This window comes from Schistocerca gregaria, chromosome 4 (genome assembly GCF_023897955.1).
Source record: "Schistocerca gregaria isolate iqSchGreg1 chromosome 4, iqSchGreg1.2, whole genome shotgun sequence".
In the NCBI taxonomy this organism is placed as follows: domain Eukaryota; kingdom Metazoa; phylum Arthropoda; class Insecta; order Orthoptera; family Acrididae; genus Schistocerca; species Schistocerca gregaria.
This window is the reverse complement of record NC_064923.1, coordinates 562282936-562300306: the sequence shown is the minus strand read 5'-3', so window position 1 is coordinate 562300306 and position 17371 is coordinate 562282936. Positions and strand designations below refer to the sequence as shown.

Here is a 17371-nt window from a genome sequence, read left to right as displayed (position 1 = left end):
GAAGACCAGTATCAGTTGCAAAGCGATTTAGAAAAACGGTGTGGCAGGTGGTAGTTAACGCTAAATAACGAAAAGTGTGAGGTGATCCACATGAGTTCCAAAAGAAATCCGTTGGAATTCGATTACTCGGTAAATAGTACAATTCTCAAGGCTGTCAATTCAAATAAGTACCTGGGTGTTAAAATTACGAACAACTTCAGTTGGAAAGACTACATAGATAATATTGTGGGGAAGGCGAGCCAAAGGTTTCGTTTCATTGGTAGGACACTTAGAAGATGCAACTAGTCCACTAAAGAGTCAGCTTACACTACACCCGTTCGTCCTCTGTTAGAATATTGCTGAGCGATGTGGGATCCTTACCAGTTGGGATTGACGGAGGACACTGAAAGGGTGCAAAAAAGGGCAGCTCGTTTTGTATTATCACGTAATAGGGGAGAGTGTGTGATATGATACGCGAATTGGGATGAAAGTCATTAAAGCAAAGACGTTTTTCGTCGCGGCGGGATCTATTTACGAAATTTCAGTCACCAACTTTCTCTTCCGAATGCGAAAATATTTTGTTGAGCCCAACCTACATAGGTAGGAATGATCATCAAAATAAAATAAGAGAAATCAGAGCTCGAACAGAAAGGTTTGGGTTTTCGTTTTTCCCGCGCTCTGTTCGGGAGTGGAATGGTAGAGAGATAGTATGATTGTGGTTCGATTAACCCTCTGCCAAGCACTTAAATGTGAATTGCAGAGTAGTCATGTAGATGTAGATGGAGATGGCAGAGGAGGTTTCTGCCGAAAGATTATGGGGCAATAAACTACCTGACGCGGATTGACACTGGGCAATATTTTATTAATGGACTTCGCCGAGTGAGCATGCATTCGTACATAACTGAAAACTGTACAGTACGCGGTGGCCGTGCGGTTCTAGGCGCTTCAGTCCGGAACCTCGCGATTGCTACAGTCGCAGGTTCGAATCCTGCCTCGGGCATGGATGTGTGTGATGTCCTTAGACTGGTTAGTTAGTTAAGTTTAAGTAGTTCTAATTTCTAGGGGACTGATGACCTCAAATGTTAAGTCCCATAGTGCTCAGAGCCATTTCAAGCTGTACAGTACCAGGCAGTACAGTAAGTTTTCGGAGTGCTTATTTAGATGATAAAACTAAGCATTAAATTACGCATCCGAGCAATAGGTAGTAGATACGAAGGAAGCTGGAAAGGATAATAATCAAAAGACGTTTGAGAGAGTGCCAGCGTTTGTATGAGGAAACATCTAAGCTCAAATAAATAAAGTCCGCTCTGTGTTTGCACAATAAACAACGCCTCGGCTACCGAGAGGTGGAGACTACATAAACAAATGGCGGGTTGCCAAGTTTTTCTTGATCACACGTTTGCACGAAATGTGACTTTCAGAAGAGCTCCATTCGCGAGTTTGACAAAAGAAAGAACACACTCTGAAACTGGATAGTAAGCAATATACTTCCTGCTACATTGACGGAAAAAATCACAACACTAAAAAATAATTAATGTAAAATAATGAAATTTCGGAAATACATTTGTCTGGGTAACATTGAAATGAAACGAAATGGTCGTATGGCATTGTTGGCCGGGAGTCCCCATTCGGCGGCCGTATTGCAAGTCCTTTTTTTGGTGTCACCACATCGGCGACTTGCGAGTCAATGATGGTGAAAATGATGATGAAGGACACACAACACCCAGTCCCCTGCCGGAAATCGAACCCGGGCCACCTGCGTGGTAAGCGGTAACACTACCGCTAAGCTACCGAGGCAGACTGGGTAACATTATTTAATGTCAATAAGAGATAATCCATTGCAAATGTGAAATCCTGGTACCTTAACAACCGGTGTAAGCGCCAGAATGTTGAATGCAAGCATGTAAACGTGCATGCATTGTGTTGTGCATGTGCCGGATGTCAGTTTGTTAGATGGTGTTCCATGCCTGTTGCACCTGGTTGCTCGAGGCTGTTAATGCTGTTTGTGGATGACGCTGTAGGTGTCGTCCGATGATATCCCATATGTGCTCGATTAGAGACAGATCTGGTGATCGAACAGGCCAAGGGCTGGCCGCGGTGGCCGTGCGGTTCTAGGCGCTTCAGCCCGGAACGGCGGGACTGCTACGGTCGCAGCTTCGAATCCTGCCTCGGGCATGGATGTGTGTGATGTCCTTAGGTCAGTTAGGTTTAGGTAGGTCTATGTTCTAGGCGACTGATGACCTAAGATGTTAAGTCCATAGTGCTCAGAGCTATTTACACTATTTTTGAACAGGCCAAGGCAACATGTCGACACTGTAGAGCGTGTTGGTTTACAACAGCGGTATGCGGGTGAGCGTTATTCTGCTGCAAAGCACCCCCAAGGATGCAGTTCGTGAATGGCAGCACAACAGGTCGAATCACCACATTTGCAGTCAGAGTGCGTGGAATAACCACGAGAGTGTTCCCGCTGTCGTACGAAGTAGCACCTGAGACCGTGATTCCAGGTGTAGTTCCAGTGTGCATAGCACGCAGACAGGTTGGTTGCAGGCCCTCAACTGGCCTCGTTATAACCAACACACGGCCATTACTGCCACCGAGTCAAAACCAACTTTCAACAGAAACTCGACTGATCTCCATCCTGCCCTCCAATGAGCTCTAGCGTGACACCACTGAGGTCGCAAATGGCGGGGCGTTTGGGGTCAATGGAATGCACGCAACAGGGCAGAAGTAATATCCGGCGTTCCCCTAGGAAATGTTATGGGCCCTCTATTGTTCCTGATCTATATTAACGACATAGGAAGCAATCTGAGTAGCCGCCTTAGATTGTTTGCAGATGATGCTGTCATTTACCGTATTGTAAAGTCATCAGATGATAAAAACGACTTGCAAAATGATTTAGATAAGATATCTGTATGGTGTGAAAGTGGCAATTGACCCTGAATAAGGAAAATTGTAATGTTATGAGCCCTAAAAGAAAACAGCTAAATTTCGATTACGCGATAAGTCACAGAAATCTGAATGCTGTAAATTCAACTAAATACTTAGGAATTACAATTACAAATAACGTAAATTGGAACGATCACATAGATAACATTGTGGGAAGAGCAAACTAAAGACTGCGATTCATTATCAGAACACTTAGAAGGTGCAACAGGTCTACTAAAGAGACTGCTTACACCGCGCTTGTCCGCCCTATTCTGGAGTATTGCTGTGCGGTGTGGGATCCGCATCAGATGGGACTGACGGATGACATCGAAAAAGTGCAAAGAAGGGCAGCTCGTTTTGTATTATCGCGAAATAGAGGAGATAGTGTCACAGACATGATACGTGAATTGGAGTGGCAATCATTAAAATAAAGGCGTTCTTTGTTGCTACGGGATCTTCTCATGGAATTTCAGTCACCAATTTTCTCCTCCGATAGCGAAAACATTCTGTTGGCACCCACCTACATAGGGAGAAATGACCATCACGATAAAATAAGGGAAATCGGAGCTCCACAGAACAATTTAAGTGCTCGTTTTTCCCGTGTGCCGTTCGAGAGTGAAACGGTAGAGAGACAGCTTGAAGGAGGTTCATTGAACCCTCCGCCAGGCACTTTATTGTGAATAGCAGAGTAATAACGTAGATGTAGATGTAGACATGCCATCGAAGTAACCGAATTATAGCTAGTCGTTGTGTCACTGTGGTGCCAACGGTTGCTCAACTTGCTGCTACAGATGCTGTAAGATGCACCAGAGCCATATGCCGAAGACGATTGTCTTCCTTCTCGGTAGTGCTACGTGGCCGTCCGGAGCCCGGTCTTAGCGACCGTACATTCTCGTGGCCACCGCTGACAGCAGTTATGTATGGTGGCTACATTCCTGCGAAGACTTACAGGCATTCTTGACTGATATCAGCTCTTCATGTCCAAACTCAAATGCAACTAACACTCACAACCGGTACTGCGTGTGTTTAAAACAAACCTGATTTGCATCCACACAGTGGCCGCTACTAGCGCCTCTCTTACGCGAAATTTCAATAGACGTCATGTTTCAGATGTAGAAACACGCCTACCAACTTTCGTTTACATGGCACAATCCCTTCTTGCTGTTAAGATTCTTCTTCCCTCATTGCAGTTTGTTACCCGTGTTAGTGAAAAAGGAAACTAGCCACTGAAAAACTGTTGCTGATGACCTCATGTTTGCATAATAATAACCTTGACACATCCATGATCTAATTTATTATATCATTGCATAAATTCTGGGGAAACACTGCTGGATAACGAAACAATGGAAAATTTTTAAGCATCTGTTGCTGTTTAAATTTTTGCCTTCGATGTAGAAAATCTGAGAACCTCAACAACGCTGGTCTTTTTTTCAGAAAGCTAGTTATCGATGCCTCGATTTAAGATGATAGTCTAACTTATCAAAAATGGAGTCTATGGTCTTCTGGTTCAGTAAAATTTCAATATTACTTTAAATTTTCGATTTCATTATAGCTGCTTATCATTATTTCTGATTAACTGCCAAGATGGAAACCAATTATTTATCCAACACTAAATTCCTGGCCTTTGTACTTCGTGTTAAAATTAGACGCACAATGGTACACATTCTTTTAAACGCATGGATGCTCTGAGTGCAATAATAAATGTTTACTAGTTGAGACACACTTGATAAACATCATGACCTAATGCAGCAGTGCGGTAGCGTCGGAGCTGTGATGTATACTGGGTGTTTAACGTGATACAACTAAATAACTTCAAAACTAAGCGTCGTACGACAAAAATGTTGTAGGTGAAAAGTTAATATTAGTAAAGGGGACATTTGTCTGTTCCACAACCAGCCATATCCTAACCTCCCGTCACGCGTGAATGTGGTTAACTTTGTATTTTCAAATGAGACCCACCCTCCCATTTTTAACTGCATATTCCGATTTTACGCAAAAAGCCCTGTTTACTCAAAACATTGTTTCCCTTTCGTGGTGATTGACGCTCTTATCAGCAAATATCAAGTGTGCCTGTTTTTGCAATTACGAACCGATGCATTAGATTCTACATTTCATTTACCATGTAAATGTTAACCTTTGGTTGTAACAGTTGATACTAATGTTCAAACATTACTTGGGCATTGCAAATGTGATTGCACATATAAATAATTGGGCTAGACATTGACATTTCTGGTAAATAAGTTACTTGTATGACAATATAGTTTTCAATTTCCTACAGAGTTGATTGCTGTGAGTGTCTAAACTATTGGAATGCTCGATTCCCGAGGCCGCCCTCGAACCCCTCCATTAGGGTGACCAATTTCGTTGTGTGTTTCCTTCCAACCGGCCTATCTCTCGCGCTGACCTCTATGCGGCAAGTGACCGAATACAAATCACAGCCATTGTAATAAGGACAAATGTGTATGAAGTGAAAGTGTCAGGTGCACCTCCCACTTATACTCACGGAAATCAATCACTCCAATGGTGAACGGCAAGGGAACTCTCCGAAGTGAAGCACACCAACGGTGAGAGGCAAGGGGCTCACCGATATGAAGAAACCCAATGGGAACAAAAAACTATTAAATTCACGCCGTTGTTCCTGGATGGTGCTTAACGTAGTTTCTGACCAGACACTGAAGCGGTTAATCATATCTCACTATACAATCAAGTTTGCAACTCTAAACTAAATTTAGAACATAAACATCAACCATTAGAACGCAAAGGTTTACATTTACACCATAAATGAAATGTATAATCGAATGCGCCGTTCTTAATTGCAAATCAGGCACATTTGATATTTGTCGATTACAGCGCTCTTTGCCACGAATGGAAAACAATAATTTGAGTATTCCGTACGTATTTTTTGGAGTAGAAACTAAATAAAAATATGTGATATAAAGGGCCATATTTTTTGACTGAAGTGACTTAGAAGCTTATAATTTTTACACCTCCTAGGAATCAAAACCTTAATGTATGACCTAAATTTGAAACTGATACCTCTATCTGTTCCTGAGCAAAAGTGTTCTTAATTGTTGTAGAGCCAAGCAGACAGACGGACGCACAACAGGACAATCCTATAAGGGTTCCATTTTTAACAGACTGAGGCACAGAAATCCAGTAAAAATATTTAAGGAATTTCCTTTGAAGTCTATGTTTATTTAGGCACTAATTTTAATGATGCTATGAAAAGGGGGATGGGTACCAATTGACATGTGACTGCATTTGAGAATAATGATCTCAGTAAGGCTAGAGCCCGCTCGCCTAGGGCACCAGCTGCATCTGTAGCCTGTTGCACAGGCAACCCACATCACTGACTTTCTTCGCTGGGAACATAAAATCAGGCGCACGTTATGCGACGACCTTTCGCAAAGCGAATTACGTCCACATTCGCCCATTATGTGAATACAACCATCATAAGGAGTGGCGGCGGAAGGTGTACTTGCTGGTTCGACTCAGTGTATCTCGACACTTATCGTCGTCATTGCGTCGATATACATCTAAAATGACACTGCGCATACAAGTTCGACAATTGGACGGGAACCATCGAGTGGCAATGATAATTTGCATTGTTTCGGGAGGAACACTTGGGAAGGCCAATGGTCAAGCCGATTGGTCATAAAGAGCAAGATATCCAGGTTCAGCTAATGGTCCCGCCGCAAATTTCCATGTCAGCATATTTTTCATACGAAACTACACAAAATTATGAACTCAGTTATTGACCCAGGACATTATCGTTAGTTCTGCCCAAATACTACTAGCCTCACAACTGAAGGTAATATTGTTGTAATATTAGATAATGACACAGCTATATCGTCAGTTCAGTCAATCTCAAACAACATCCATCTTTTAGTTTTGCATGTGGGAGGTATTCAACGTGAAGTAATAACAAAAATACAATTTTTGATTTCTTAGAGTTCTAGACACCCGTTTTTCGTTGGGACGGGATTTAGAATTGTCACTCAGCATTTGGGGACGGACTTCTCGGACGTGAAGCGGTGTCGCGCAACACTGTTAGGAACATACACAGATTACTCGTACTTAGCGGAGTGTCTAAGGAGATTATGTGGAATACATCAGTTTTAAAATCAACTTTCGTCAATTATTTGCCTTTTAGTTGTGTGGTGTGTGAATTTCTCATGGGAAACGAACTTTAGATGAATGTACTAGAGGAATTTAAAAAGTGCGTTACGCATTATGTTGGCAGGGCAAGAAATTTTTATTGAATCCTGCAATGAACTTCAAAGTGGCACAGATACATGACACTATTTATTATCACAATTACCAAGTCTCTATAAATAACAGTCGGAATGTCCTACCAACCGTCCAATTCCTCGAAGATAAGATGTCCGCTCCTTGGTGACGAAAGCATTGGAGAGCCGCTGTGTGAACGTCCTCATCGTTGGAAAATCTCTTTCCCCCAGACGTTCTCCCAGCTGGACGAAATGATGGACCTCCCATGATGCAAGGTCTGGACTGTATGGCGGGTCAGCACCACCCGCATCTGTGCAGCCTTTGTAAAATGTTGCCAGCATTTCACTACAGCTGGAAGCGAAATTGTTGTTGTGGTCTTCAGTCCAAAGACTGGTTTGATGCAGCTATCCATACTACTCTATTCTGTGAAGGCTTCTTCATCTCCGAGTAACTATTGCAACTTAAATCCTCTGAATCTACTTACCGTATTCATGGTCTCCCTCTACGATTTTTAGCCCCCACGCTTCCCTTCAGTACTAAGTTGGTGATCTCGTGATGCCTCAGAATGCGTCCTACCAACCGACTCTTTCTTCTTGTCAGGTTGTGCCACAAATTCCTCTTCTCCCCAATTCTATTCAGTACCTCCTCATCAGTTACGTGATCTACCCATATAATCTTAAGCATTCTTCTGTAGCACCACATTTCAAAAGCTTCTATTCTCTTCTTGACTAAACTGTTTATCGTTGATATTTCACACCCATATGTGGCTACAATACAAACAGATATTTTCGGAAAAGACTTCCTGACACTTAAATCTATACTCCATGTTCACATATTTCTCTCCTTCAGAAACGCTTTTCCTCCTATTGCTAGTATACATTTTATATCCTCTCTACCTCGACCATCATCAGTTATTTTGCTTCCCAAATATCAAAACTAAATTACTTCTTTAAGAGTTTCATTTCTTAATCTAATTTTCTCAACATCATCTGATTTAATTCCACTCCATCCATTATCCTCGTTTTGCTTCTATTAATGTTTCTACATTCAAGACACTGTCCGTTCCGTTCAGCTTCTCTTCCAAATCCTTTGCTGTCTCCGAAAAATTACAATGACACCGGCAAACCTCAAAGTTGTTGTTTCTTCTCCCTGGACTTTAAAATTTTTCTTTTGTTTTCTTTACTGCTTGATCAATATACGGATTAAATAACATCAGGGATGGACTACAACAGTGTCTTATACCCTTCTCAACCACGGCTTCCCTTTCGTGCCCCTCGACTCTTACAACTGAAATATGGTTTCTGTACAAATTGTAAATCGCCTTGTGCTCCCTGTGTTTTATCCCTGCCACCTACACATCCTCAGAATGTCCGCCTACTTAGATGGTTGGTAACGTGTTTGCCTATTATGCAGCCGGCTCGGGTTCGATTCCCGGTTGGAGATTTTTCTCCGCACATGGACTGGGTGTTGTGTTGTCCTCATCATCCTCTCATCATCATCACCGATACGCATGTCGCTCAATGTGGCGTCGTCTGAAATAAGTGCGTGGCAGAGGATTCGTCGATGCACTTCCATTCTGTTTCTATGCCGTGTCACTCTCGAACAGCGCGCGGGAAAATGAAGACTTAATTCTACGTATGCGAGCTCAGATTTCTCTTATTTTATTACAGTGATAATATCTACCTATGTAGGTGGGTGTTAAAAATGGTTTTGGATTTCTAGAAGAAAGTTGAAGATTGAAATTCGGTGAAAAGGTTCCTTTGTGAAGAAAAACGCCTTTGTTTTGATGACAGCCACACGAACTTGCGGATCATGCGCATGACATTCGTGACACAAAACGAGCAACCCTTCCTCGAAGTTTTTCGATGTCGTCCTTCAGTACCATATGATGCGGATCTCACACCGCACAGCAATACTCCAAAAGAGGGTGGACAAGCGTGGTGTAATCAGTCTCTTTAGTAGACCTGCTGCGTTTTCTAAGTGCTCTGCTAATAAACTACAGACTTTGGCCCAACATTATTTATGTGATGGTTCCAGTATAAGCCGTTTTGTAATAATCGTCATTCCTTGGTATTTAGTTGGATTGACAGCCTTTAGATTAATGTGGTTCATCGACTAAGCGAAGTTTAACGGATTCCTTTTCGTACTCATGTGGATGACCTGATTTAGGGTCAACTGACACATTTCGCACCATACAAATGTCAAAATCATTATGGGCATAGTTTTTATCATCTGATTACTTTGCGAGACAATAAATGACAGTATCATCTAACACCAATCAAAGACGACTGCTCAGACTAATTCATTTATATAGATTAAAAACAGCAGAGGGCATACAATACTTCTTTAGGGAACGCTCGACATTACTTCTGTTTTACGCGATGACTTCCCGTCAATGACCGCGAACTGTAACATTTCTGACACGAAATAACGAATCCAGTCGCACAACTTAGACGAAGCTCCATAGGCATTCAATTTTATTAGAAGCTGATTGTGAGGAAACGGTATCAAAAGTCTTTTGGAAATCTCGAAATATGGAATTTATTTGAGATCCCCTGTTGATAGCTCCAGTTACTTCGTGTGAATAAAGATCTAGTTGTGTTTCACAAGAACGATATTTTCTGAATCGCTGTTGAATGTATGTCAATAGATCATTTTTCTCGAGGTAATTCATAATGTTCGAACACAGTACATATGTTCGATAATCAGTCAGTAATATGGGTCTGTAATTCATTGGACTACACCTATTTCCTCTCTTGGGTATTGGTATGACCTGTTCAACTTTCAAGTCCTTAGGTACGGATCTTTCGTCGACGGAACGGTTATATATGATTGTTAAGTATGGAGCTATTATATCAGCACACACCGAAAGTAATCTTGTTACACAGTGATTTTAACGAAGGACGACATGTGTAACATATTTTATGAAGTCCCTAGGCACAATGTGTGTGTAGATTCTAGTTGTAGCGGATCAAATATAAATAGCAAGCGAGCACCTAACCGTCTTATTTGCAATACAGTAGTGAGTGAACCACTAATACTAGAAACGATTTGCATATATGTCACTAAATTAACAAGGAAAAAAGGGCCCTTGCTTAAGCAAGATTTCAGTACATCCGACCATATTGCTGAATTTAAGGCGAGATCATATAACACATGGGTAGAAACGTGTGAAGAAGCACAATGGAACAGAAGCTACCACTACTATATGACTTTATTGCTCTTGAAAAATGTGGTTTAAAGATTCCAAATGTGGTAGAAGGCACCTAACGTACGACACAAAGGAGTTTTTCCCCCACAGCAACTTGACAGGTCAACTCGACAGGATAAACGTGAAAGGCTTTCCAACTTCTTTGCGCGACTCAACTACAGAATTGGATGTGAAACATCTGTTCTTTTGTGTGAGCGGTATTGTGAACAGCAAATCATACTGTCCAAGAGATGTAACACCAGTTCTCCAGTAGTATGACCACTGTCATCACATGAGAATATACAACTTATAGAAATGGCCTTTATATGAAATTGTAACTCGCACATATGAGCATATTCTCACGGACAGCTTCTCTGCCATTTCAGGCGCTAGTGCCATGACTTATTTACAGAAGGATGGAAAGACTCAAAGGCGCCGAATTCGGAGAAGATCAGTTTGAATTCCGGAGAAATGCACGAACATTCGAGAAAGTATTCCCCTATGACTTATGTTAGAAAGTAGGTTAAAGAAAGGGAATACAGATGTCTAAAAGTGACACTGATGCGAAGTGCAAAGAGGCTAAACAGGAATGGATAAAGGGCGAATGCGAGGCTGTAGAAGCATGCGTGACTTGGAGAAAGACAGATAGACGCTGAGCATAGGAAAACTAGAGAGACATCCGGGGAAAAGAGAAGCGGTTGTATGAATATCAGGAGCTCAGATGGCAAGCCAAAACAAAGTGAAGAAGAGAATTCTGAAAGGTGGAATGAATATGTAGTGGATCTATGTAAGAGGAACAAACTTGGGGATAAGATTATAGAAAGAGAAGAGACGGGAGGCGAAAATGAGATAGGAGATATGATATTTCGAGAAGAATTTGATAGAACACTGAAATACATAGGTGGAAACAAGTCTCTCGGAGTAGATGACATTTCCTCAGAATTATTGAGATACTTGGGAGAGCCAACCGTGACAAAATTATTCCGCTCGTTGTGCAAAATAAGTGAGACAGACGAAATACGCTCAGACTTCAAGAAGAATGTAGTAATTCCACTTCCAAAGAAAGCACATGCTGACAGTTGTGAATACTACAGAACCATCAGTTTAATAATTCATGGCTGCAAACTAACGCCACAAGTTATTTCCAGAAGAATGGAAAAACTGGTAGAGCCGATCTTGTGAAAGGTAGATTCACGAAGGCAAACTTAAGTTTGTACCATCTGTAGATTTAGAGAAAACTTTTGACAATGTCGACTGGAATGCAGTGTTTGCAATTCTGAGAGCAGCTGCGATAAAATACGGGAAGCGAAAGATGATCTACAAAGTGTACAGAAATTAGAGCGCAGTTATAAGACACGAAAGGGAGACAATGCCTGAGAAGGGAATGTGACATGTTTGTAGACTATCTCCGATTAGCAAAGCAATAAAGGAATCCAAGGAGAAATTTCTAAAGGAAATCAAATTTCAGGGAGATGAAATAAAAACTTTGGGATTTGTCTGTGACATTGCAACTCTTTCTGATAATAAATTATTTGAAACATTGGTTGAACGAAATGGATATTGTCTTGAAAATAAGTTATAAGATGAAGGTCCTCTAGTATGTAATGCATTGTGCTCTGCAAGAATTCCAGACATGTTTTTTTGTGAGTTAAATAACTGTTGCAAACACTGTCGACGAATCGGTGTTATTAACTGCTGTGTTGGTTGATGATCAATTTAAATTACAGGTTTACTGTAATTAGTCGTCATTTATTTTTATTTCCAATACGCTTTTCGGAAGTTTAAACTCAAAAAACTTAGAAACTATCCACTAAAATAGTGTTTTGCTTTTCGTCTTCTTTTACTAGACAGTGTCACAAGTTCCGCAAGGTTGTAGGCACAACACATGTATGATGCAGGTTTAAAATTCCGAAACGCGTAACGGAAATTAAAATAAATTTTCACTGTTTATAGAGAACTGTGATTTCAGTTGAGATTCGTAACAATCACAGCAAAACCTAACCTATAATATTAGCATTTATTTATGGTGTCATCCACACCAAAGTTGCTCTCACAAATGTTTTCTTATTTCCTTCATAGTGTCAGGAACATGCGTTACGTTACAATAATAATAATAGCAAAATTTCGGAGTGACACCTTGCATTACGCAACCAGTAATGTAATATTATATTTTATACACAAAGATAAACATTAAACGTGTTAGATACTAACAACTGAATGTCAAAATTCCAGAGGTAAACTAATGAATCCTCATTTACACACGAAATATTAAGAATATTTTCATACAATTTGAATACTCCAATGAAAATTGAACATGGCGCGTAACGTTAAAATTATGATGTAAAACAATATTTACACATTCAGGAACCCCAGAAATTAGGCCATTTAGTCAGCCTGGATTAGCTAATGCTAGACAATGTTGACTGGAATACTCTCTTTCAAATTATAAAGGTGGCAGGGGTAAAATACAGGGAGCGAAAGGCTATTTACAATTTGTACAGAAACCAGATTGCAGTTATAAGAGTCGAGGGGCATGAAAGGGAAGCAGCTGTTGGAAAGGGAGAGAGACAGGGTTCTAGCCTGTCCCCGACATTATTCAATCTGTATATTGAGCAAGCAGTAAAGGAAACAAAAGAAAAATTCGGAGTAGGTATTAAAATGCATGGAGAAGAAATAAAAACGTCGAGGTTCGCCGATGACATTGTAATTCTGTCAGAGACAGTAAAGGGCTCGGAATAGCAGTTGAACGGAATGAACAGTGTCTTGAAAGGAGGATATAAGATGAACATCAACAAAAGCAAAACGGGGATAATGGAATGTAGTCGAATTAAGTCGGGTGATGCTGAGGGAATTAGATTAGGAAATGAGACACTTAAAGTAGTAAAGGAGTTTTGCTATTTGGGGAGCAAAATAACTGATGATGGTCGAAGTAGAGAAGATAAAAAATATAGACTGGCTATGGCAAGGAAAGCGTTTCTGAAGAAGAGAAATTTGTTAACATCGAGTATAGATTTAAGTGTCAGGAAGTCATTTCTGAAAGTATTTGTATGGAGTGTAGCCAAGTATGGAAGTGAAACATGGACGATAAATAGTTTGGACAAGAAGAGAATAGAAGCTTTCGAAATGTGGTGCTACAGAAGAATGCTGAAGATTAGACGGGTAGATCACATAACTAATGAGGAGGTATTGAATAGAATTGGGGAAGAGTTTGTGGCACAACTTGACAAGAAGAAGGGATCGGTTAGTAGGACATGTTCTGAGGCATCAAGGGATCACAAATTTAGCACTGGAGGGCAGCGTGGAGGGTTAAAACCGTAGAGGGAGACCAAGAGATGAGTACACTAAGTAGATTCAGAAGGATGTAGGTTGCAGTAAGTACTGGGAGATGAAGAAGCTTGCACAGGATAGAGTAGCATGGAGAGCTGCATCAAACCAGTCTCAGGACTAAAGACGGCAACAACAACAGATCGAGCTGTTTACAGCTAGCCGTTTCGTCACTGAGCAGGTTTGAATACGAAAAAATCGGAATGGCCTGTCTCGTAGCAAAACCTTTTCCACGGAGAGTAATCGGCTGGGGAAGGCCGCGCACATTTACAGTTTTTTGCTGTGGTCGCGGTCATTAAGTAGAGGTCACTCACAGTGCCGCCTGTGGCAAAATGTTAAGCCTTTGTGTTGATTGTCGCAGAGAATTCTCTCAATTCATAGTGATACAAAGAAAGTTGAATCTCCGAAGAGGTTTTTGAATGGAATGCCAAATGCGGCTCAGCCGTTTGTATTTGTGCGTTCACCTCCGGTTATTCTCGTAGTGTAGTCATAATGAGGTTAGGAGACATTTCGCAGCAACAATCTCGCTGAATGAATCGACACTGCTCTGCCTATTTACACATTTAGTTACGCGACAGTTCGTCTACTCCTCCGACTGCGTGCTGCCCCTCTCCTCTTGCTTTTTAGTGTATCCCTCCTGTAGTATAAATATTTTCAACTGGGAGACTTTTTCGATGGCTTCCAAATAATTAGTGCATTCTCTACATTTTAAGTTGTAACATTTGTCATGGACATAACATCTAATCCAGAACTAGATGACGTAAAATTCTTGTAAACAATTGACATATCTGCTGGAACGATTTGCCATTTTCCCACAGCACTGCCGGCCGCGGTAGCCGAGTGGTTCTAGGCGCTAGAGTCTGGAACCGCGCAACCGCTACGGTCGCAGGTTCGAATCCTGCCTCGGGCATGGGTGTGTGTGATGTCCTTTGGTTAGTTAGGTTTAAGTAGTTCTAAGTTCTAGGGGACTGATGACCTCAGAAGTTAAGTCCCATAGTGCTCAGAGCCATTTGAACCATTTTTGAACCCACAGCACTGCTTCAGCAAACCTGTCGCCAGTTTTTTTTCAGATGTTTAACTGAAACTAATTGCTTATGGGGAAGAGCTGAAACCACCTCCTATCATTTCGGATCGTATAGTGAAAATCGCATCTTGTATCTTTACAGCTATGTCGATGAGATGTCTCTTGAAGTATCAAACTGAAAGGAAGCTCAACATTAAAATTGTTACTACTACTTTGGTATGATGAGATCGCTCCCGAACACTTTTATGACGAGAATACGGTTAGCGGGATGGATTTCTTCGGAAGATATGATATTCTGATTACGATGCAAAGTTCCTTTGGACTCTCCTGTCCAAAGAACTTTGCATTGTAATCAGAATGACAAAGCCACTACAATATCGTATTAATCTGCCAATACTTTCAAGTACAACGTCTGACCTGTACGGGAATATACGTAATGAATGTGCGAGTCCAGGTCGTAGAGGCTTGGTTGACGACAAATGGAAGTTTGGGTGTGGTCGTGAGCCGTGCACGGATAGCCAAATAATAAGGCGATTGCTCGCAATACGCAGGAAATACGTCTTCGAGTCCCAGACTAGTACAAATATTCATGGTTGTCATTATTCGCTGTTGCGAATACATTTAATGTTCTTAGGATGAGTTTAATGAAATTTCGAGTTTTACCATTACTCTGGTAACTGCTACAGCTTCGGGTATAAAGTTGGATGAACTGCCACAAAACAACAGTGAGCTAGTCGATACGTGTTGTGATTAACTGCCCTAAGAATTCTGATTTTTAACTGCTGACTGCTCGTAACTCGCACCGTTTGCCGCTGTTTTCAGAGAACTGTGTAAGCAATGTCATGGGATCTCTAGCGTGCCGTTAGTCTCAAGTCAGTAATGGACTCATAAGTCACTGCAGCTACGATTTTTGCTGTGTAACAGACGCATGTTTCTTCTTGGCGCGCTTTCAGTTTAGAGCTGACGAAGTTCGTCGTCCACAACACAGATGGCGTGGGCGTCATCACCAATCCCCCACGTTCCTTGTTCTACATTTAGCCGCCAAAATAAGTTGTTTACTTCCACGAGGCTGCTGAAACTGGGAGAATGTGTTCTACATCTTTTGTGTTAATTTTCTCACTTGCGCTCTCGGTACAATTACTGTAGTGGCATGCATCGCAACTGAGTGTGTTTCATCAGAGTATATGTTTATCATTGTCTAAACGAATAACCGAAGACACGACTGTACGTAGTTCACACGAATTTACGGTCTATAACTATTTAGTGAGTGGTGATTTTATATTCGCTGTGCAGTGATTTACAGTTTCAGTGCGAAATGTGTTTCGAAGGCCACAACAGTTCACAATACGAAAATGTTTTAACACCATCTGTCGCAAATATATGAAAGAGGAAACTGTGTCTCTACTTACAAAGCTGAATATTCTCTCAGTTACCCCACGTCGGTATTGCTTCCCGTTGTTAGCGAATACCTCAAGTGACGCAGGTGTTACCTGACCACGCGTTCGGTATGCGCTCCACTGACCACTTGCAGTGTTTACTCACACGCAGCTGGCAAAGACAGAGCATTAGAGCAACAGCAAGGTTAAGGGCCACGTGCGTGACTGCGCATTCTTTGTGTTCGTGAACTCACATTGACGACCACGAAAGGACGCCAAAGTGATGAACACAAGCGACATGGCGCTCACAACGCAGCAAAACTTGATTTTGTGTAAGAGAATTTCTGCCCTATTGTCTACGTTTATCGACTTCGCAGTGAATGTTTGAGAGTAACCTACAGGTTACCAACAGCGTTCGCTTCCATTTAGGCAGGCATATGGAGTGTAGCAAGTGCAACTTTCAGCGAACTCAGTTCCCCATTGAGATTCTTAAGTGAGAGAGTGTACGAGTGGGCAAATGTTTCCAGAATTCTCTCTACAGTTAGTCACAGCACGCTTATTATTTTCTCGTAGTTGCCTCCGTCTTATCAATGAAATATTTATATTTTCCTGGACATGCGGTAGGAAGAAATATTAAACAACCCATCCTTTCACACTGAAAAGTTATTCTAGTTTATTTATTAAGAAAGCTGCTGGTACAACTTTGCCGTAGTGTGTAAGGGTGCAACACATGGCTGCTTACTGTGGAGTTTAAAAATGGTTCAAATGGCTCTGAGTACTATGGGAATTAACTTCTAAGGTCATTAGTCCCCTAGAACTTACTACTACTTAAACCTAACTAACCGAAGGACATCACACACAGCCATGCCCGAGGCAGGATTCGAACCTGCGATCGTAGCGGTCGCGCGGTTCCAGACTGGAGCGCCTAGAACTGCTCGGCCTGTAGAGTTTTCATGGCTCCTCCCAGCACAACTGATTTTATTTAGAATTACTGAACATTGTGCCTTCTCTATCGCGTTTTCACAGATGTCTCTCAAAACGTTATCTACGTTGGCTGCATTTTGCTCCCAAGGTAGCAGTAACATCAAACGAGAATTACTAATATTATTATTGTTGTTCGCTGTTTTCAGATTGACCTACTCGTATACAGTAACACGCAGCGCTCTAGTTTGCGAGACAGGGATGTGAGGAAAAAATAGATCGGAAATCGCGGGGAGGATCAACGACTAATATGGGTTGCCTGGTACAATGGCCAGTCTGAGAGTGGTATTCAGGCGGTACGTCACGCTCTCTTAGGCAACTGCTGGGCTGGTACCCAAATTC

At 41.5% G+C, this 17371-nt stretch overlaps 1 protein-coding gene across 1 annotated transcript in view; it reads right to left on the bottom strand.

Moving 5' to 3' along the window:
* Positions 1-16209, bottom strand: part of LOC126268152 (xenotropic and polytropic retrovirus receptor 1) — a 237758-nt gene extending 221549 nt beyond the window's left edge. Inside the window, exon 1 of the mRNA XM_049973695.1 lies at positions 16082-16209. The gene's annotated coding sequence lies outside the window, so the exon portion shown is untranslated. The remainder of the gene's footprint in view (positions 1-16081) is intronic.
* Positions 16210-17371: the final 1162 nt, after the last annotated feature.